Here is a 24,172-nt window from a genome sequence, read left to right on the forward strand (position 1 = left end):
TTTTTCATTTCTTGATGTCCTATTTAAGGCAACAAATTTATGTCAAAGCTTCGTTTTTCAGGCTCTCAGCTCAAAACGCTAACATCTTCCGTAAAAATCAAAGATACAATTTTCCATTAGTCTTGCAATGGCTGTCGCCTTTCCTTATCTCTACGCCTTATTGTACAAATTCAGCTCTCTAAGAAGTACAACCACATGCATTCTGGACTGCTCGATGATAAGCTCCGTAGCCTATATCGTATCGCCATAGACAAGGAGAAGGTTCCTAGCAAATCTCCAGTTTCCACGGCTCTACCAAGCACTATCTCGTCTGTTTGGTGGCTCAACAGATTTATGTATGTAGATATTCCCCTGTTACAACCAACTAGAAACGCAGCAGCCGAGCTACTTGAACAGGACTCTCGCCGACTCCTCCCAGAATGCTGGCTTGCTGCTGTTGAAAAAAGCAAAATGTTGGTAAACTCTGAGTCTAATTATGAAATATGGGCTTACTAAACGCAAGCGGCCCACTAACTGCGTTTTCCGTGCTTATGGACCATTCAAGAACTTCGGAAAACCGTTCTAGTGATTAAATGCGCATCAACTGATTTCTAGTACAGGTAATTGATTAACGAAAGAGAACATCACATGTTGGAGATATAGAACTGCAATAATCTTTTTCCGCGCAGGGATGCTGGTTGATAAGACCGCCTTTATTGGCACATGCACGTCTATAGTGAATAGCTCGAGCTTATCTATGAACATCCATAACCTAATATTAAGAAAGTACAAGCAAAACAACAGTGTATGGTGCCCCTAATGCTGGTGTAGATTGCTCAGCTCTATGAAGAGTAAGCCTGAAAACTGATGTAATATATTGAGATTAGTGGTTCTTATGATACGGAACCTTTTAACTAGTTATCTCGATTCTTGCTGACGTTTTGTAACCCTTTGTAGAAGAGCACAATAGAGTGCAGGTGGTTACTAGCAATGGACAACCCTTTAGGTGGACTGCTCAAAACCAATAATACCCTATAACCACGCCAAGGTCGATTGCAGAGGGCGGTAGCAACTAATGTCTATATAAAGCCGTGCCATCAACGTGATATTTGCTGTGTTTTCTTTGCAAAGAATGATGTCTTTTAGGAAAAAAACGATCTACGTTAACTGCGACTTTCGATTGTAGAGACTGCTTATCACGTAGCCACGGTTGTAAAGATATTTAAGCCGACATTATTTCATTTCATAAACAAAATGTCCGAACGGTCGTAAAAGCTTCAAAAAAACGCAAAAAAAAAAGCCAAAAAAAAAACAATTCCTTCATTTAACACTACAAGGAAGCATATGGGTCTTGCGAAGTGGAAACAACACTCTGTATTTCTCATCGCTATCGATATATGGACAATTAATTGCATCTGTATGTACTTTGGCCTAAACATTATGTAGGCCGCACAATAGCTTGTGGAGATAAGGAGAGCCGTATTCAAAACGACGACAATGACATTGTTCTGTTAGATGGCTCACTGCGGGACTGGGTAACTCATCGTATAAGTTTTTGATCACACAGTTAAATACCCATCTCGGAAACTTTATGTATGGTAACTATGCGTACCTGCGATCTATTTCTATCGAATCTATATCTATCGAATTTGCTGATCCACGTATTACACTTAAAACGTTAAACCAAAGGATCGTAGTTACATTTGTTTTTAACTTTCCTTAAATATATATACACGCATGAAAGGCTGACATAAGCCCTATCCGGATAACGTAGTGTCTTCGAGCTAATTGAGCCACTGTTTACACTGTAAATAATATCATGTTAGGCGAACCAAAGCTATCACGTCCTTGCCTAACTATGTTAAGTGACCTTTGTATTGGTTTGCTTTTGCGTTTAGCTTACAGCTATGGCCTTTGGAAGATGCGGCGTCGGACACGAACGGACCGAAGAAATGAGAGGGGATGTATAAAGTAAGGTGTTATGCATTAAAAATCGAAAGCTGTAGGATTGTTCATGTGACCTACGCTGAGCAAGGTTCCTTCCCTCAGATGCGTAACTGAAAATGGTAAAGATTAGAGAATTAAAAGTGATGAAATCAGAGTCCTGTCGTTCCGTAGCCAATGCCTAGCTAGCGGCGTTTTCCTGCAGAGCCTGCCCCAGTAACGCAAGTTCATACACCTAAAGGAGCGCTATACATGGGAACAAAACAAAATCTCAAGGAGGGCGACTGGCTGAGTCCTGGCGAAAAGGGAGAGACCCACGACAAGGGATCTGCATGTGTGGATGTGTGTGTCTTCATGTGAGTGTATGGGGTATATTGACACTGATCGACGAGATGTTGCTCGTACTGCTACAACTGCTCCAACTAGTAGATCAGAGGAGCTATTCGATCCGCGAGCACCGACACCGAACGAAGAATCAAAGAAGCGGGGGAAAGACAGGATGCTGATCTTTCTGTTGCTGCTAATGATGATGCCGATGACCATGATGTGAGTGCGAAGGCTAGTTCCCTTTCTCTTCCATAGCCATACCTTCTCATCTTTCTCATTTGGTTCTATTCATAAGTTGTCTTCCCTTAGCCTTGATCTCCCCGAAGCTACAAACACAAGCGCATGTTTAGATTCGGCTAGAATAATTTAGGCAACGATTTTTAAGCAATTTAAGAGGCCTTTCGTGAGGGTTCAAAGAACTAGACTATTAATTTAAGTTTTGCTGGCTCAAGTCCTATCGTGCCTCTACTATTTGAAAATATTTGCGAAGGTAAGAAATAGATAACAAGTAAAATGATTAAAATCAAGTAGGTGAAAGTAATGCCTATGTATTTAACATACCTTTATTCGACTGTTCTATACGCATACAACACACTGAATCGTTATTGATGCCTGGCCAAATTGATAAGGTGTATGTAATTACAAATGCGTATACACAATTCAGTGAGACACCTTCGGTTGCTAGCTGAAACGCTACGTAACATTCTACAGCTCTTTATACACCCATTCTGCATAAACATTAGAACATCTTACGCACTTTTACCAAGGCATGCATATAGTCTTATGTAGGAAAGACTTTTAATGATCGTCTTTTCTACGTAACGTAGACAGGACAATTTCTGAAACGTTTTTTGACTCATGGAAGGAAAGCTAAAAACCCCAAGCTAACCTTGGGAAGGTGGGAGCGAGTTTCGGGAAAAACTCTGTTTCGAAGGGGCGGGCTTTCGAACGGGACATGGGTCATCGGAGGGAAGACATGGAAATGGCGGCAGCAACGGCGGCGGGGACGATGAAAGGGATGCAACATGCAATTTGCATCAAAGGCGACAGTAGCGGCTCGAACGAGGCAGGCTGATTCGCTTTCCTTTTTCGTTGGCTCCGCTTCTATTCTCTATTTTCTATTCAATCCCCCCGCCTACACCCTCGCTGCTTTCCATCCCACTCCTCCAACCGCCGATGCGGTCGTTCACGCTCCGTCCCTCTCAGCTTTAGCCACCACTGAACTGCATAGCCCATAATAATATCCTACCCGATCGAACCGCCGGCCTGCTTCTATCCACACTATATCAAACCAACCCATGCAGGCCGCGCACTTCCTATTTATAGTATGCATGCAGTCTGCCTGTACACATCTGAACCCATTTGGTAAGCTAAAAGCAATCGTCGAAGCCTATAAGGATAGAAGAAAGCCTTGTAAGAGAGAAGATGGATAAGGAGGTAACCTAGAATTTAAAGTGGAGGTAAAATCGGTCTGACACCTCTCACTCGACGGTAATTTGGTTTTATTTGCATTTGTATGTAGTAATAAGGTTTCGTATGCTGTCGCATATTAAATCGGTCACGATCGAACAACCATGATTCCTAATGTATTGACGAGCTAGTAACGATCACGATGATATTCATAAACAATCTTACAACAGTGGAACAAACAATGACGACGAATGATCGTGTTCGTAGTTAACTGATTGCCTGTACGTCGGTGTCTGAGGATCTTGTAGAGGAAACGGTAGGTTAGCTCGTATTGCAAAGCACATAATACTGCACTGTACTCAACAAAGCTGACCAGGCAGACAGAAGGAGTACTATTCGCGTGATATACTAGAGTAGTAATTATTTCTTTGCTTTGAACAATATATAGCTCCGTACAACGTTTCATAATATGTATTTTGAGGGAAGTCCTACTTGACAAACGTTCTTTAAATATGAACTCTACCGAGTACTTGATTGCGCATATCTGTTTTTCTTTGGCAGCAGCCTACTCGCGACATGTTCCTAAAATGGTATGGAATCATTTCATGTGCAGAAGAAATACACTTGTTTTTATCATAACCACTCGTTTAAAGTACCGAACTTCGCCAGCTACAACGCACACGCGCATGTCGGATCTCGCGAAGTTGGATACCTCTTTTGATTTGCTTCTCCGATCTAGGTACGGTACATCAAAATCTAAGTTTTAGCTGTCAGGACAATTACAGTTCTTGTCCTAGCAAGTGTTTTTTTTTACAGCGCACTCGGTGGTATACCGTGTATGAATACAAAGCATCGTGCCGTCGAACACGCCTCGGATGATGTCACACAGGAGAGTACGGATCCAGTTGTTAGCTCGTCGTAGCGAAAACCCAACAGAAGCACTGGGCGTACCGAACTAAATTATAGCCACGTAATCCGCGTTCGACTATTGCTACAACAACATCCGTTGAGGGGAAAGCTAAAAAGTATATGTGTATGTATCATCATTTCATTAATCACTGTCGTCCTCTTGTAGATAGACCCGCATAGATCCCTTCCACTCTCTCCCGATTCTTCGCCTAGTCGGTCTGTATTCATCTGTTATATATGCAACTATATAGACGTCGTGCTGATAATACCAGTTATTCATTAGCGCCATCACAATGACACTGGCCCTGGTGAATCCTGAATGAGTGAGTACCCGTTGAACTGAAATTCTACAATAGGCGTACAGCATCCCAACAACAGCAAGCCGTTTGGTCTCCACATCTATCTTTGATAACCAGTCATCCACGGACCGCTGTTGCTACCATCGTTAACATTACTTTGAATTCAATAAGCAATTTTTTTTACCATACCTTTTCTACCATATTGTTACCATAGGCGCGAGGGGCATTTATTTTTCCAATGGGGCGTAATGCTAATTTAGTTGACTCTTTTCGGCGACATGCATATTCCATTTAGGTTCTACAAAATGAGAGTAACAGGCTAGTTCGCACATTTTGACGACAAGCTACCGATAACCACCTACCGAGATCGTTATTACGAAAGCGATTCAACGGGAGTACTGCGTCTAAAGAGTATTGAGTATATAGGGGCACGTACCGTAACCGTTCGAATCCCGCTCGAAATAATCCTTATCTCTCTTTTCTGCTTCAAAATAGTTCAAGCAACACATAATAGGCATTCAATTGAATCTTGAGCAAACGTTTTGACTTCGCACGTTTTGTTGTTCAACTTGCGTGTACAACTAGGATTTTTTCCAAAAGGTCTGATAATGTCTGTTGGAGAAAACGTTAGGGGATGGATCAATTGGAACGGGCTCATTGGACAAAGACAGCTTAACGAGAACGGGAACAAGCGCGGCTAGATGTTTCAAATCCTTGCCCTACGCACTGGGTCCCCCGCGTTTTCGAATCACTAAGAAGTAAAAGTAATTGACTAACTGAATCAGAGAAATCAAATTGCTGTAGCAGAGTAGCTGCGGAAGAGATGACGGGACTGGATCTCAGGAGAGTTGCAACTCACTAACTGTAGTTGAATGTTAGGTTGGATGCAACACAAACTAAAATCGTCCATATTTGGAACAGGTTGATAAAATAATCCTCGATTGAGGTAGGGCAATATAATTGTTGGCGTATACTATAATTTGTTTTAGGCCGAATGCAACGTCAACGACTAGCCGTGTTGGCTAGCTAAATTATAAATGGTGCTCGTCTAGTGACCGCTAATACTTGGCATGGCTCTGAATATGATCGTAGAAAACAGAAAATGCTGTGTTCATCTCTGTACTTCTCACTGTTGCAATGAAAAAACAGCAACGCCGATGCGAACGTTACGCCGTCATACTGTGGCCGTTACCGGGCTCATGTCGGACTGGACGAATTTGACGATAGATGAAAACGATGGACAGATAGACATCGCGATATAAATAGACCAACCGAACAAGATCGTCAGTAGGTACGCATATACAGCGATAGGCCGACAGCCGTCATATGAAGAAGTCTTTAGCTGCGTGCTAGCGTGTTAATGTCTCTCTGTGTAAGTGTATGTTTATATGTGTCTCCGATCTGCTACATCCGAGAAATAAAGACAGATAATACAAGTCGCCGAAGTGGCGGATTGGCGAGTTGCTGATTCGAAAATGGCGTGTGGAGCAGCCGATACAACGACAACAGCAATCGTCGCACCAGCAGAAAAACGAAAACGAAGTGAGAAGCAATCGAGCTGAGTCCAAGCAACGAGTTACTGTGCTCGCGTTGCGACTATCACCACTACCGCTACCGGAGGCCCGGCGGCTATCCAGCATCCCCTTTCCGCCATCACCGCAAATATCATCATCGCCACAACCACCACGAAAACCCACCTCTAGCAGAACACGATTGGCACTATCTCACGATTAGAGGCTGGCAGTTGGATCAGCCCGCTCGCGCTGCCACTGCTGTAGTCGTGGCCGAGAGGTGACGCCTACTACACACACCGCCACACACATGTGCACGAGCTGGCTTCAACAGACATCCGCGGGCTAGGTATATATAAGCGCAGAGACGTACACACCCATAAACAGCAGAAATAACTCTACCACCACCAACGAGAAATGTCAGGCGGTATCCTTACGAACAAGCAGGCAGGCAGGCAGGCAGGCGGACGGACGGACGGACGGACCAGCAAATGAACAAAGAGTCACTAGAAGCGCCACCAGCATTGACTGCCAGAGCAGTGGTCACGGCAGCTAAGTTAATTGCCGTATTACAGCAAGGGCGATGACGATGACCAAGACAAGCTGAACCAAGAAAGAGAAGTCGAAGGTTCATAGCGACTGCTGTTGCTCAGTGGCTCTTAATCATGACAGTAATGATAACGCTAATCATTCTGGCAGTGTATCAGGACTGAATTGAGCCACGCCGATAACCGCAAACAAGTATGGATGTGATAGCCTGCTGCTTATTGTGTATGTACTGTATTACAGATAAATCGAATATTGCTTGCTCGTTTGAAGACGTTCTTTTTCCAGGAACTTGGGACTGAACAACTTAGAAAGATGGTCATTTCCATGATTGGTAACCAGTAGCCTATATCGGGAAGATAGTTCCGCTGAGCTTCAGACAAGCAGCCACAGTGTATGACGAACTAAGCTCTAACAACAAATAAACCCGAAATTTCTGACATCACGTTAAATATGACTGGTTCGCCTGTTACCGCTCATGTCATACTTGGGATCAATGTAAATGACTAACGTCCGGCGATGCGCTTCACCCAGAACTGAAGGGAAGCTGCAAATTGAAAGCTGCATGAAACTCGGTGAAGTAGTGCAACAGCCGTTCTATTATCTTGACATCTGTACCTTTAAATTTAACGTTCTAACAAGCTAAATGAAAGGCCTACATGATATTTTTTATCATGTCCATTCCAATCATAATAATGTAATAGAAGGGGAGATCGCTACCGCTGCTGCTGCATATTCAGTTTGTCAATGGGTTCTTTTTCCCGTCTCCCACTGGTTCTGCAGTTCACAATCGTTGCGTCTGCTGCTTAATCTGATCGTACTTTTCTGATTTTCCCGTTGTTGTGTGCTGCTAAGAGCTGTGCCATGGCAACAGTCGTCATCTCATGCTACGATCACGACCAGCATTACCGTTATAGCTGGAACAGACATATTCGATAAACTTTCGGGTTGTCCAAAAAGTATTGACCGTTTTCAATATAAAATTGGGGCATAGAGTAAATGAACTAAATATGCGCCATTTCGATTGATGAAGCTTCTGACGTTTTTCCAGCAGCACCAGAATCCTATCACTGTCGATCTTCTGTCATTCTTAAACAAAGAATAATAATAATAAGTGATTTTTACATTTCCCCGTTTAAAGTTAATGAACACCATTGAAGCAAAATAGATGATATTCTGATTGTGCAAGATCCGGAGTGTACAGTGAATCGTCGAAACCGCCTATCTGGTTTCTCTCAGTTTATTCCAAGCGGCTAAAAGTATATGAATCTGGCATTGTCATGGTGGAAGACGATGTTTCCTTTCGGTTTTCGCCAGTTCCGATCGATGTTTTTCGAATCATCGTTTGGCCAGGTGACAGTAGCGACTTCAACATTACGATGCAGTATTGCCTTCCTTGGCACCGTCCTGTACTTTGCGGAGTACGTTTTTCCCTCATCGTCATCCGTGATTACCCGCTTCGGAAATAGCTAACTATGTTGCTACACTTGCATTCATCCGCGTAGCACTTGAACGTCAAACTTTCTTTCAAATAGTTAAAGAAGTGTTTGATTGCACCTGTGTGGTTCCCTAGAGACTCTGTTCAGCTTTCGGAACGCACTGATCAATTATCGTTCGTAAATGGTCGCCCATTATGAGAAGAGTGTTAGCCATGGACGGCACATGTGTCTTTACCGCAATTACATTGCAGAAACTTCACTGATCTACAAAATGCTTTATGTTACGTTTGAACAAAGGCTATGCGATGCGAGAGTTTTAGTACGTCTACCGCTGCCAATCGCAATCTCAGCTTTCAAACGATAAACAATGCAACCGATACTGACTGGTACGTGATGCCAGAACTCCCCGGCTTAGAAAATCCTTGATACAAGTTTACAAAAACATTTCCGACAAAACAATGTATAGATATACGAGAGTTAGCGTCCGCACCGGGTGACGCCGAGTCTCATGTATCTCTGTTACTTAGGGCCATAGCTGAAACGTTATTGCTACAAAGATTTTTTGTTTGCATATCGTAAAAGATCGCTAAAACTTCAATTGGGCGCAAACAACGGCAACTGGGTAGATCGAAGGACTTGTCCTCAATTTCAGTGTTGTGTTGAAGCTTGTTTTTGTGTAGGATTGACCCCACGAATGGCAGTAATATATCCTATTGTCGAAACAACTAAGTATTTCCTTCTCACATATTATTTTTGGTTGTTAAGAAGAGGATGATCTGACAGTTCTCGTTGTGCTCGAATTGTCCTTTATGACAATTGTATCAAGAACAGCGGATGCATCAGTCTTAGGAAAGCTGCGCTCATTTCTCTTCTTTAGATAAAGAGAAAAATGTTCTTCATTTATGCATATGGCGTAAATTAAATCCAATAGGTAAATTGTGATGCAAGCTGTTAGATTTAGGCTAGTGCCGTATTTCGTACATTCGCATAATTCTGCTTTCGAATGAGCAGTCTAATTAGTAAGACAGTATTTCTCAGTTGAAGAAGATGCCTGTGCTAACAACTGACGTCTCGAAGCAGCTTGTTGGCGGGCACTGTTTATGCGCAAGCTTTAAGGGGCGTCATGCCTGTCACCAGTGATGAGGTCGCTGACTAAGCATAATTCTCGTGTCATATCATGCTAATAGAGCCGCGACAATTGGTTTTTCTAGAGACTGGAACTATGAGGGGTATGAGCAAGCTGTTTGACTCACCCTCTGCGCTGATCGCCGCCACTCTAATCCACCCCACGTCATCTGATTGTGCTGATCCCGATTCGACCACTCGCTGTGGTAGTCGTCGTCATCGTCGTCCCCTCTCTCAGTCCAGGAAAGAAGTGTAACAATTACATCCCCCCGAAATAACCTCACAATCCACTCATCGCTAATACTGTATTAATTCGGTGTTCGTCTTTTCGTGGCACTATTTGCCATGCATCTGTATTTTTTTTTACTCCTTCATGTTATACCGTTTTAGCAAAGCATCGTTAAAAGTCAAAGAGTTGAGCACATTAGACGAAATCGTGATATTGGACTCTATAGAAACAGAACTATGTGTAGCACTGTCTTTGTTGTCCGGGTGTTTACTGCACTTTTTCATATCGATGGAAATGGCACCGGATTAAATATTAGTGCTCTCTCGAAGATAGACCGGCTCTCTCGGATAGACCGGCTCGCTTCCAATTCGGAATTGGAAGCGAGCCGGTCTATCCGAGCAACTAGCGTGTTGCTTTCCCGTTAGCCGCTATAGAGTATTGTCGGCCTGTTAGGACGGTTAGCAACTGCAAGTGCCTTTCTGTCGTCGAGCCCTCCTATCGCCATAGGTCCGGCGGATGTCAACTCTCCTTCACATAGCGACAGAAGATAAACGTCTTCTTGTCGTTACTTACAGTTTTCTGTCCGAAAGTTCTACCGTGTAACATTTTTATGGCCTGCAATAACAGATTCTGTGTTATTTTTCCCTTAGGTAAAAACATGGTAAGGATTTTCTCTGCGTTTCCTAACCTGTGTACAATCGAGCTAAAAATGCACACACATGAGACAGGTTTCGTCAATGACGGACGAACGAACGAATGACGAACAAATAACGAACCGCACTGACACAGTAAATTTACTAATTTGCGTCCAAATCGGATACGCATTCGCGAAATATCATCCTTTTTTTACTAAAGGTCGGGTAGGCATTTTTGCTAGATGAAAAGTAATACATCACGTATATATGGTACATTTGGAAAAACGTTCTGTGAGAAGTAACAACACTAGGAAATCAGGTAGCAGCTGCCTTAGAGTCAGGACCTTTCAAAGAGCAAGGATATGATGGCACAGGTCCGACGCTGTGAGGGTAGACAAAGTGTGAACCGACACAACGGAGTGAGCGTAAAGAAAGCAGATCGAGCTACTGTGATTGTCACCTAATAACAGAACAGCCATTAGACGCGATGCGACAACGCGAAGCACCTGATTACACGAAGCCGCAGATGACACCCCAATACCTTTCTACTCCGTCTTTTTTCTTTTCACCTGGTAGAGTCAACAGCGATCACCGACACCTTAATATAACCACTCCCACGTTAGATGACATCATAACGGAACATCGGATATATCTGTATACATGTACACTGCGCATACATCATATCGGGAAGAGCGTACATATTAGAGAGCATTCGGAAGCCGTTCTGGTTGCGGGTACGACCATCGGCTCCTATCGGACGCCCCAGCGGCAGGCGACAAAATACTCTGGGCTGGCTGCAAATTCAACTGACAGTCACCACACATTAGCTTATGTGTATAAAGCAATGTTAGGCACTTCTTTGACATCAGGCCCTAAACAGATTTGGACCGGCTGCGATAGATTTCTTATGTAGATGTTTATTCGCTTAATGCATGTGCTGTGCTAGACATGGTCTGCCATCGTCTTGCTTCCTTTCTTTTACCTATATGTGTGTCTAACATATATGTCACGATCACATGGCAGGATATCGCCCTGAGCAGCGGCGGTGATTAATATTAACATTTGCCAAGTAACCACAAGAAGATGTTCAGTCAAACGCTAGCAATGCGCTCAGGATAATGTATGGGAGAACAAGCAAGGTTATATCGAAGATCAAAAAGATAGGCTTAGAACAGGACGCATGAAAATGAAAGAGACTTCGGACTCGAGCACAACAATAATATGTTTTCCTATTTTTTTCTTAGCTGAGCGACAAACAAAGCATTCACGGGGTGACTAAACTACCCCAGCCCCCCACAAGCGTGGGCAGGTCAGTTTCAATCAAACGCGACGGGTGAAGCTAGCTACGAAGAAATCATTAGCTTTGCTCATTAGATCTTGGTGGTACACGCAGCGAAATTAGCAATCAAATTTTACTGCTAAAAAACTTAAAGCAGGATTTTTCTGACTTTACTGACACTTCTTGCCGAAACCGTATAAGTGCTCAACTAGAAAGGAGAAAATAGAAATTGAGTAAGTACTCGCCTACACACACTCTAAGTCGACGAACTATCAATTTTTGCTTGTGTGTATATATATATATATATATGACGTATTCAATTCTGGAGCGTAAGCAACTGGACCCACAAGCTCAATTGTCGTACGATTGAACCAACAAAAAGCTTACACACACATAGCTCTATATAATATTATACGCGATGTATAACTAAGGCTTCTTTGCCACATTACACTACTATATGAACGGTAACAGGCAGGTAATCATAATAACGGTATACCAAACAAGCCCTTGAGCAGATCTATCTAGAAGAAATGGACAGTTCTATGATTTGCCATTTCGGTGTCCTTTTGGTGTATCAGGCCGTATTTGACCACAGCGACAACAGTTCTCAAGGAGTGGGTCGTATCTATGTGCTTGTTATTATTATATGTGGTTGTCATGTGAGCTCACTTGTTGGCAAAGTTGCTTCGCTTATACATTTGAATTCAGTCGATCGTTGCGTAGACTTGTGTGAATTTTGTTCCCTGGTGCCATCGATGCAGCGAATGAAGTGACGGTTTTCGTGTCGTCTATATATTTGTGCGTACCTTGCCGGCCGTCGCCGGTGTTATCGGTCCATCTCCCTGGTAACCAACTATCAACCCCCTCTCGTTCGCCCGCTGTTCGCTATTCATGCATCCTTAGTACTCACTAAGCCAACCAGCCCCCATGTCCTGAAACCAGCCAAACTACCAATCCGGTGGTCGAGATCCTTGGCCTAACGCTTAAGGCGCGACTATGGCATTTCTCGATCGCATACAGTTTTCATATAAGCGGATACCGGCACTGCTGCGACATTTACCGTTATATGGTGTATTCGTTTTTACAGTACGTTCACAGTGTGCTGCTTCAAGTTCCGCCAAAGATATATACTACGCAGTGAATAATACCATTCGATCTACGCTCATATTTTGTTTCGTAAATATCCTTGCCATGCACTTTTATCGAAGAGAAAATATATTCAAATGCTGTGCTCAATTCGATCCGGAATATACCTAATACATAGTATAACGAATCTGGGCACCCACAACATGAGTGCAGCAAATTATCTTGCTAAGACTCTAGCGTAAACGTAGAAACATAACTCCGTAACGCACTAAAGCCTTTGTGGAGTTACCCTGAACGTCCCAGAGATACCCATGCTGTTGGCTAATCCAGTTAGTAAAGATAATCCTACGCCTCCTTGCCAGATCTACTTCACTTGAGCTGTATGATATGTATATCTATCGACCTCATCTTGCCTTACTCGTTTGAGGGTTAATGCCGAAAGTAAACTAAGTGACTCTACTAAGCTATAAGCTTCGCTGCTCCAAAGACGGCGACCGACCAACCGACGTGGACACCGTGTTCGTCAGCCGGCTAGGCTAACTCCATCTTTGCTGTTGAGCTGGCAATATGAAGCGTTGCAGCGAACAGCCTTTTTTGTGACTCGCCATCACCACTGCGCTTGTTGGTTGGCTCGTTTGAAGAAAACAGAGCAAGGTACTGTCGGCAACGAAAGGGAGAGGATTTTTGGCGGGAAAATTGGCAAAAATTTAAATCTTACTTTTGCCCGATGATGGATTGTGGCTAGTGTGTGCTAGCCTGAACCAGTTGGGGGAAACCCCGCTGCGGCAGCGCTACGTACAGTGCAAAGGGAAGAAAGGCATGTGAGATTGCTGCCGATCAGAAGGAGACAGCAGCGGCGTCGGTAAGATTGGGCTCCGGATCAATTGGCGACTGGGAAACTCCAAATATAAATTCCTTATTTCGCTCGCGTTGCGTCGTTTCGCCATGCGTTTTTCCTTCTTCCCCCAAGCATGTCCCTTTCACATGCATTTCTTTCCTAGGTCTGCAGGGGACTATGTACCGCCTCACTAGCCGCAGTCAGCAGCTCGATACCTTGTAGCCTATCGGAAGCGATGCGTATCCTCGCGTAACTCTTAGGGGTGCATCAAAGCAGGACGAGGAGCAGATCGATCAAGATTGGAGCCAATTGGAGCCCCCGGTTGGCAAGCAACGCAGAGGGAGGTTTAGGATGCGAAGTCCCGCATCGAGGTCGGTACGGATTCAAATCTGGGTGTGGGTTTTGGGTCTTCTGTAGAAAAAAAGGAGAGAGGCGCTGGTGATTGGTGGGCTGTAGGGAAGCTGGGCGATGAAATTGAGATTTGTTACAGCCCACCAAACAAAGCTAAGAAGAGAGGACAGAAATGTCGCAAATGGAAGAAACATCCTAAACTGTTGATCGCTGGTCTCATTCTCTGCCCCGACGATTTATCCGTTGGAAGGATCACAAGCAGTTGGTGGACGTCACGAGATGCAAATGATGTTTGTGAATATCTGATGATCTCTCTATAGTTATGGGATTTTTCAGGCAACCACGCTGCCAAAATGCTTCAATATTTATGAACACATTGCTGACCTGGAGTGATTACATTTCGTCGAGAGATGCTATAAAACAGCGGCGATAACGGTGTAAACATAGTTACGGAAGCTAGGAAATTGTCAGTAAAAATGTGTAGATAGCAATAGATACAAGTTTCGGCGACCCACAGGAAGTTCCTCGAGGGTTGGAGGCAACAGATGAGCAAATTTCACTTAAATTTGCGGTGAGTCGCAGCAGTGAACTTTGCAAGATTAGCACACATCCCGTTCCCATGCGCCTTATCGCGCTCTTCAGCTATCAATTCCAGTGAAGTTAGGGCACGAGGGCGCAAAGCGGGTCACAGTGAGGAACGGCGAAATGCAGGGAAATTATGTTGAGGGGGGGAATGTCACCTGCAGGTCATATGGCTATCGAACTAGATGCGTCCATTGGCAGGCACAGGAAAAAAGGCTCTGCGTCCTAAGGCAAAAAAATGTACCCTTGAATTGGTAGTAACCTTAACAGTAAGAGCGAACGCTGACCCTATGAGGGAGGAAGTTTTCAGTTTAGCCCCTTCCTTAGTCGGTTACCGAGGCTAGTAGAGTGACCAAGTGGGACGGTACCCCACTAACGGCTAGTGGACAAGATCAGAGACAACGGGAGGGACATCGTTGGAGCGCGGGCTGGCGTTCAGGAAACGACACGGTAATTTCTTTAGGGAGATTGCCAACCAGGCAGGACACCACTGGCCCGCTAGCAGAAGGGCAGTGGGCAACTAGGGATCCCTAGCTTCCCCGACGGCAGGCGGGGAAGCCTTTATCGGAGCGCCATGTCACGATGATGGAACACCGCAGGGCGGCCCGAAGCGGCCGGCCGGCAGGCACAAGCAGGACAACCAAACCAAGGCAGAGAGCTAAAGGAATGCATTTTTTTGATGCTGCCTGCCAACACGAAGCTTCCTTACCGGCTAGTAACCTAAAGCAGCCCAATCCCCAACCTTCCTCTCTCGCCCATGCCCGCAAGGAGCTATAGCTAAAGCTAGATAGCCTTTTCCTCCTCTCAGTGAGCCTACGAGCCAACTGTTGGTTAGACGAGTGCGAAGTTAGACCCACGAGTCTTCCTCCCGTCCGTCCTAACACGCCGAGATCTCCCCCGTCGTCATGAGCAAGCCTCGCTTGGCTCCTCGATGGTTGCCTAATGCATTTGCTCTTCTAGTGCTACTTCTAGAAGGTTCGACATATCGAACTGTGTAGAAACGGTGCTGATAAATTCTCGTTCACATGCTTAGATATTATATATCATCTAGGTGTACATACAATAGCATAAAATGTACGCTTATCTAGCGCAGGCATCGTGTTTCTGCTAACTGGAGAGCTTTTTCAGTATGTGCAGAGTATATAGTCGATGTTGAGCTCTATTCTGAGAAGCAGTATCACTAAAAATGACTACGCTCGTTCAACGATTGGCAGTTCGACTTTCGTGATTAATTATTTTTGATTTTACATAAGACTGGTGGCGATATGGTGGCATTGACGAACTCGTTTGATTGATGATTGTAAAACAGAGAGGTGTGAATTGCAGTTGAGCTATAGCTTCGAAAATACTTTTTCGTAGTCAAGCGTTCATAGCACCTCAAGAAGTATACAGAGTAGACATCGTCGTGGCTCTCGTGCCACAGTGATCAGGGTCCGGAGGCTTCTACGTTGGTATGGCAGGAATTTGTCCTGAGATTGGGCGCATATTTACCGTATAAGGGGGGCACTCTCTGAGAGGTTGCATTCTCCGGGAAAGCAGAATTTCGTGAGCAAATATTCTTATATGTAATGAGGCAGTCGTCATATTCGGCCTTAGTGGATATATTAATGTTAGGACGTTTACAGCGGGCGATTAATGGTGGATTAGGTTGTTTTATGTTCGATAGCTATTTTGGCAGTATGACGGCGGCAATGTTATCTTGTGTTAGCTGGAGAACTGGGCAATAGCGAGAGGTGAGCGGAAAGCTCCTCACAGAGAAACTACTAGCCTACATTCGGTATCACCGTTAGACTTAGATACGAAAATATTCATTAACATTATAGGTATAGGAATTTTCTCCTTTCGCTCTAAAGGAATACAACGCGGCCGTTGGATACGAATACTGCTTGTTACCAACGTATCGTTTTGATTCAACCTTTAAAATAGCGATCTGATAACCTTAAAGATGTACTGCAGTGTTTTTCACAAACAGGAGAAGCGGTTCGTAAAATTCAAATTAATAGCTCGATAACATTTGATGTCTCACAACCAGTAAGCTGAGGTGGAAACACGAGGTGAGCTCGAAGTCCGCGACCAGACAAATCGATCGCTAAACAATCTCGAGATCCTCAAAGTGATACGAAACGGCAATTTGCACAGTTCCAAGTGTCCATATACAGTTACAGGTGTCTGAAGTATAAGCATTTCAGAATATGTAGCAAAAATATAGAAATAATATATAGTAGAGATCCCCTGCTTATCGCTTAGTGTGTATAATATAGACCATGCACTATGTTAAACAGCTGTATTTTCCATGTGTTTTTTCAAAATGCAAATTTTCTTGGCCTTTAAGCATCGTTGAGGGGCTCAAAGGTACTACCTCAAACCCCACTTTCTTCCGGTGCGGCTCCAGCACGGATCATACTTAACGTTATTGCCAAATCTCCCTCCTAGTTCATCTCGCACAACGGTGAGTGTCTTAAGCGGTTGTCAGGAGAACCATTTCTCTAGCCTAACAGAAAGATGAGATACAACGAGATGTCCTATCGCGTTGCAACTCAAACTCGCCTTAAACTCGGTAAGCGTGCACGCTGACTTCATCCCGTGGTTATCCGTCAAAGGCCCGAATGCGGGCCCCGACCTGCGGAGTGACGGACACCGCAAGCGTTTGAGTGAAGACAACTCCGTTGTCAAAACTCCCTCACACATCACCTCTACTATAGCCAACGGACGAGACGCATACCCTTACTGTCGCCCACTGGGAGAATCGACGACCTCTAGCAAAAACTTTCGCGAGTTGCGAGAACAGCTCTTTTTTTCAGTGCACTCGATCTAAAGCCACGAAAATTCGAAAGGGCAGTGAGACAGGCTAGTATACAAAGCTATTGAAGGGTGCATCGGTGTCTGCCACCAATAACGGACACCTTGGTGACTCAACGTTTCTAACCCACGACCCTCGCGTTGCATGATGATAGCACAGCCTGTCAAACCTAGGTTGTTTCGATATGTTTTGAATGATACAGCGGGCATAGAACGCGGAGGTATTGAAAAAGCCGACCCGATCATATCAACAGTAGCATCGTGCTGTTGACTGATCCTGATTGAACTTCATGGACTGAGATTGTCGCACACAGTTCGTGACGATCCATGCTGTTGGAACCATCCAAACATGGTCTGATATCGACAGTTTTCGGCAATGACAACTCGGCAGTAGCAAAGCTGAGTGTAGCAGAAGTAGTGCTGAGATGTGTTGTAACGTACCTGAAGTACGTTAGCGATAAGTACGACGTATACTGAACTGGAGGCTTTCCCTATAGGTCTGTTTATTCGTAAATTAACGTACCTAGCAGTGATATTAAAAAACTGTTTATCTCATCGACAGCGGTAGATATATTCGAAACAAGCTTATAGTGGAATGTATCTGGACGAATGCATAAGTAGTGATGATAAACAGCGAGCGTATTTCTTTATCAAGGCCTGGCTCGTGCAGCAGCAGCACTAGTAACGGAAAACGGAAAGCGCCAAGCGCACGCTGGCATGGAACGACGCCGTTTTGACGGCGGATTTCGACGGTGGGCCTCTCAGCAGGAGGTCCTTCACTAGCTGATCCTCAGCGTCATAAAGCGAGGTCCAAGCTGCTCGAAGTCTGGGACCGCAGAAAATAACGTTGAAGTTAGTGACCAGCTTGCGTTGAGGTTAGCTGGCATAAGCGACTTTAGACGTCGTTTTCTTCTCAGATAGAGTTTTGAGACACGATACGAGGGGCAAAAAGTAAGCCTTCGGGGCGGCTTTGGTAACCGGCATGACATGACGCGCGTACATATGTTCTCCTGCGTCTTTTACATGGGCCACAAATAACAACGCGTGTTGGTCTACATCTTGTATATTTGTACTGCGTCTCGTTGTTGTGTGCCAGCTACGCGCAGTGCACATTGTACAAGGAACCATCTTTGTGGTAACAAACGCAGGCAATGATGACGACTACAGAAGCACTGTCGCTTGTAGTGGCTGTTGCCTGACTCACAGCGCCGCTAACATCTTGTTGCGTTCGTGAAGATCCGATTCTGGGTGAATTTTGATCAATTTATATTCGGAACACCGAAGTAGAGGTGGCACAGTGAAAGACCACTAGCACTATTACAACACTAACGTGCACATTAGGAGAGAAGCGCGCTGCCATCGACATTATTTTTTTTTCACCCTATTGTTTGCCTGCGTTCTAAGTGGCATTTTCTGTATCATACTTTTATGCCGCCGTTATCGCAGCTGCCTTCCTAGGCGAAACATTGTACTTCTGTCATCGATCCTCTCCAAATATGACGGAGCGTATTTTGTGGATAAAGGAAGGTGTTACATCGCAGAGTTATGGATGTATCTTTTATGCTACCGCAAAGCAGTTCACCTATCTCTAGCACTCAACAGTACAATGATATCGTAGTGAGGAGGCACGACCGTTCCCATTTTCTGAGCCTGTGCCCTTACATAGATAAACTGATTGCTTAATATATGGTTGATTATGTGAGAAAAGCAAAGCTAGCTTAGAAGAATAGGGTTAAGTGATTTTGTCGCTATCTGCCGTTATCACTAAGCTGCCCGGTTATGCTATAAAATGTAATCAGACATAAATATAGAAATAGAAAAACGAACTTACATAATGAACTACCATTGCAATATGTAGGAAGTTTGGCATTGACCGCGACCACAGTTATTGTTAAACATTTGGAAGCAGATTCCAAGTGCCTTTTTGCAACATATGCATGTCTCAATCGGGACAAACGAAGCCAATCTGCCAATTACGCGTACAATTGCATTTTAAGTAAGAATATAATTACTATTGATTGTGGTACGGGGTAGATTCATATGCTAGTCTATAATACGGTAAAAACTTTGTAACGCTGTAGCCATGCCTTTTGAATTGTGTCTAGATGTGTGTATCTGGCTTCCTGTAAAAGTGTGCATAATCAAATACTGCAGTGCGATCAGTTTGCTCTGAGACCTCTAATGGAGTCCCTTCACTGTTGTCGTAAAATGTCAATAGAAATCTTCGCTCGAACGATTAAAGTGTGCTATGAGACAATATGGTAACCTGTAGCGACCTTATTAATTAGAGAAAAACGTTTGTAAAAATTCGAACTGTTAGGCTAGATGTATGACAGGAATGAAAATTTCGAAGCTTCGCTCCCTTCAACCCGGAGTAACGAACTGATAGGCCAACTTTAATCAGTAGATTCGGATCAACAGAGCTACATAACAATCACATGTCCACTGTCAATCGACGACTGGCAACAACATATTAGCATGACTGTAAGCAGTGCCATATGAGATCACTGCGAAAAGCACGCTTTTTTTATGGTATCCAGATAGAAGCGCGACGAGTCACGAAAGAAAATACAGCGATTGTCCGATTAGAGACCACGGCCGAAGCCAATTTCGAACTCTCGCTTGGCATACTTAGATAACAGTGCCACTGCGCAGGAAAGGACATATCTCTAAGAGCGATTATATTGCATTCAAGTGGTCCTAGAGTTTAGGAAGTTCACTCTTATATACGCGTGCTAGTTTCTACGCAAGGAAGATACACTCTGAATGATGCGGCATCAAGTTGGATATACAGAGGTGGAAGACATCAATATATACGAAGCAGAGCATATCTCGATAGATACCTCCTTCAGCAGAGATTTACCCAGATGGGTGATTTGTCCTTTTTCTCATTGTGACCTCACCTCGTTGTGACGAGCTAATGTCATCTTCGAGTGACGAGGATGACACTCATCAAAGATCGAATTGAGGCGGTGAGCGAGAGATCGTGAGAGATGAACTAGAGACATCTACTCTCGACAGAGAGGTGCCCGCTGTGAAATCACAACAGGACTTCGCAGTACCCTTCACCGGCTGAAATCATGACACAAACGCAGCTCATCGGCATACTTTGCAAGTTCGGAGTGGCCATGGATACCGGGGATGTACTTTCCATATAAATGCAGCCCGGCGCAGTAGCGACCTCAAGAAAGAAAATGACTTGAAGATATCACGGGTGGCCGGGGGACAGGAAATAGAAGGCACAATCACAGCACTGAGAGAATTGTGTCCGTGTCACCAGTTAGTCAGATCAGAGCCCCTAAACACCGGTGTGAAGACGTTCTCCAGTGCGACATTTTCAATAATGTTAAGACAACCTACTGCTCTTGATGACATCTCACCACAAACTGCTGGCGAGAACGGTGGAACATATATAAACATTAGTTAGGAAGTTTAACAACTTTGCACGAATTGAAATTGTAAGTTGGCACAAACGGCGACGACAATATAATTCCATCAAATTTTGTAGTGCACTCAATTGATTAGGTGACTTTCGAGTGAAGTTTTATCTACAATCCACATATGTGGGAGTAATACTCATTCCCTAGTAGAATGACAACAAGAGTTACAGAAAACCAAGTGTGAAATGGTCATATGATTTATGTTATTCAGAATAATAGTATTAAGGATTAAGGCTTAAAGAGAACGAAGGCCTATATTATAACAATACGGATCGCTACGACTGAACAAATTAACCTAATCGTGTTAAAATTGTAGCATTTGTCAGTATTATTTTCTTATTCAGATGAGCATTTTGACCGCCCAGCTTTTGTAGTATCTAGTTTGAGTGGCCGATTTTATAGCTGAGGCGTTTCTCAATGAGTTGGGCTTCATAATCCAGAGACGTACGATCCACTTATCTATTTTACACTATTATTATTACTATTACGATTAAGCTATAGTGTCTTCCTGTGTCGGTGCTTTTTGGCACCGCACACGTACACCGAATCCGTTGCTCATATAATAGGTCACACTGTACCTAACGGTAGGGAGGTTTTCACAATGAACGCTCGTATGGTTGAGCGTCGACTCAGGCTTCGTACGTACTGCCGCTAGAACTACATTATCCTGTATATTCTGCTTCGTCTGCATGGAGCAACGCAGCGATAGTGGCAAAACGGTCCAACACATCGAGGCCGTCGTGGCCTTGCAACAATTCTTCCTTGACCGGGCTTCATTCTCCTCTGCCTCCCTATACCGGGTTTGTCTGTGTCCGCTGTGCTGAGCGCTCGATCGTCACTGACCGACGAGATACGCAGTCTTGTAGCAGCACTGCATCGTACCGAGCTAAGTTAGCTAGCTAGCAAGTAAGCAAGTATCGTAAAGATGGCCACATTAGCAGCAGTGGCAGCACTAGTGACAGAGAGGTGCAGACGGCAAACCGACCGGCCGATCACACTCTACACAACAGCAACCCCGCGTCGTCGAGTTAGAGCAAGCAGCAGATCCTCTCTAAGTGCTGCTACTGCTGGCGACCGGACCGGAGAAGCAGATCCATCATCCGCGCGGAATAGCGCGCACAGCAAGAGCCGGCGTAGTCAACGCTCCCTCCTAGCAAGTCCACCCCTCGAATCCCCCGTAACTGCTCATGCCGCCGCCGCTGTCGTGCTCCGTACTAGTCGCCTGTCTGCGAACATGGCGGTAGAGTCCGCACATAGCAGCAGCGACAGGGATCGCTGAAACAGTGCGGCGCTCTTGGCTTCGGCAGCTCCACGCGACTCGTCTTCCTGCGACCCTTGTCCCTCCCGAAGCAATCGTCGCAGGGAGAAACGTCATTTTCGATATTGATTTTGATGACGACCACGACAACAACAGAAACAACAACGATAATAACGATAACAGAGACGGCGGCGGTAATACCATCGGCAACAATATCCATGCCAATTTATTCTGATCTCTCCGGCCACCATCCGCCCTGAAAATAACAGTCCGCCAATCCAATTTCCACGATCCAATGGCTTTTCCTCAACAACTATGATCTTTTCAGGTCAAGTGTAGCAAGGAGCGTTGTAATAGACGCCGCGTAGCAATTTGCCTGCAACTGCCTCATACATATTTCACAAAATGCAGCGTACAGAAATGGTACGGACCACGCTTATCGATTTGTACAAATTGCAAAAAATATTTTTGCACCCAGTCGATAGATAAACAGAGGCCTTTACCCGCCTATGTTATAATAAAGGTAACCACCATCAGGATAATACTACAATAATAATTGTAATACTTGTAAGAAATACCAGCACTATATATTGTCAACAAGAATTGTCCTCTTGCATCTGTCTTTTTCGTATATATATATATATATATATATATGTATGTAAGAATAGACTTTTTGCTCTTTGTGCTGGATCAAGCGTCGGTTATTTTTGGTGTAAACATATTCCAGATTTCGACGCGAGCTGCTCAGATAAGGATTTGAAAGACCTGACTGAACGTACGTTGTTCGTCAATCGTACATTGCATTCTTTGATTCTATAGTCGTTCATAGTGGGACTGAAGTCATTTCCAGAAATACGCACTTCTTGCTTAAACGGCACTCAGATATACCCAGATAACAAATGAGGTGGCAGTGTGTGACTCCCACATTGAACATGTTTGTAGACGTTCATTGAGAGTGCAAGCCCGCTCTGACAAAGTTCGTTGTTATGGACGATGCTTATGGGAAGCGACTTACGCTCAAACGAACAAAGCCCCTTGCAAAGGCTTGCGAGTGAAAATATTCATGCGCCCCGACAAGATGCTCAGCTTCGTTTTGATATCAGTAAACAAACTACAGCAATCTGATCATGAAGGCCGTTTTCGGGGTTCTAGTTGCTCCTTGTTAGCCAGCAGGTTATACCCGATGTGGGGAAGAAAAGACAGAGAGAGGCAGTCTACTTAGATCAGTGGAATTAGATCAGATGCTTTCATCCGAAATCATTATGATCTGGTTGACCGCGACTTTTGCGAATCCAACCGCCGCTAATAAACTTCTCCCTGGGGAGTGATCTGAAACCCCTGACGACGTATCGACGCTGAATACGACTGAGCACTACTGTAGGATGTATAGGAAGGCTTAGATCAACTGCGTAGCTCGTTCTTCTTATACATACATACATACATACATATTCGTATAATTAGGACCACCTAGGCTAGAGACGGCTTATTACTACTTCGGTTTAGGGGCTTCATCACGAGGTGACGCCATATAGAATTCAAACACGGTAATATCAGTATTATAATCTTGATTGCGAATGAATTCCGAGTTAACAATATCTAGACTAAAGTTGAATACAGCTATATAATTGCCGCTATATAATATCTGTTACACAGTAAATTACTTACACGCAGGGACTGATCATCAGCTTCGAGAATTCTATCGTCATGACCTTAATATGTCATGTACTCACAATACCAAGTCGTTCTTTGTGTACAAGGTGCTCTCTGTACGAAAAAGACGTCCATTTTTTCTGCAGCTTTTATGTCTGTTTTAGTAGTTTAACATTACTGCTAAAGCGAATTACTACCCATTTTCTAGTACGTACCGTAACCGAACTATATCTAAGCCTAATTTCACTGGAAGTATAGCGCAGTCTAAACTTGGGCCACTACGCTATATTCGTTTAGCCTTGTTGAAATCTAGGTTGGCGCATAGCAAAATTGATCACGAAACTTCGGTTCTATTCTTGTTCAAGATAAGGTCAACTTGCTCTGCAAACCTCACCATGTCATACAATACTATCCCGCATTGGCGCATCTTTGGTCATTGTTCATGCTATGCCGTCATGCTGGTACTACTCAGTATTAAGTTTAGCCAGTGATTTACGCTATTCGGATTCTTCATCTTATGCTGACTTATACTAATC

The 24,172-nt window shown here is 44.1% G+C and overlaps 2 protein-coding genes across 3 annotated transcripts in view; one reads left to right on the top strand and one right to left on the bottom strand.

The window, feature by feature from the left end:
• The window catches only part of LOC111249028 (uncharacterized), a 72,841-nt gene that overhangs the window by 40,167 nt on the left and 8,502 nt on the right, over positions 1–24,172 (bottom strand). The gene's annotated exons all lie outside the window — the stretch shown is intronic.
• LOC147756131 (uncharacterized) overlaps positions 1–24,172 on the top strand; it is an 86,682-nt gene that overhangs the window by 33,663 nt on the left and 28,847 nt on the right. For both annotated transcript variants that reach the window (XR_015326285.1, XR_015326290.1), the window contains exons 10-11: positions 1,878–2,469; positions 4,477–4,693. The gene's annotated coding sequence lies outside the window, so the exon portion shown is untranslated. Of the gene's footprint in view, positions 1–1,877; positions 2,470–4,476; positions 4,694–24,172 lie in introns of those variants that run through there.

Source organism: Varroa destructor, unplaced genomic scaffold, assembly GCF_002443255.2.
Source record: "Varroa destructor unplaced genomic scaffold, Vdes_3.0 BEIS01000004.1, whole genome shotgun sequence".
Taxonomy (NCBI): domain Eukaryota; kingdom Metazoa; phylum Arthropoda; class Arachnida; order Mesostigmata; family Varroidae; genus Varroa; species Varroa destructor.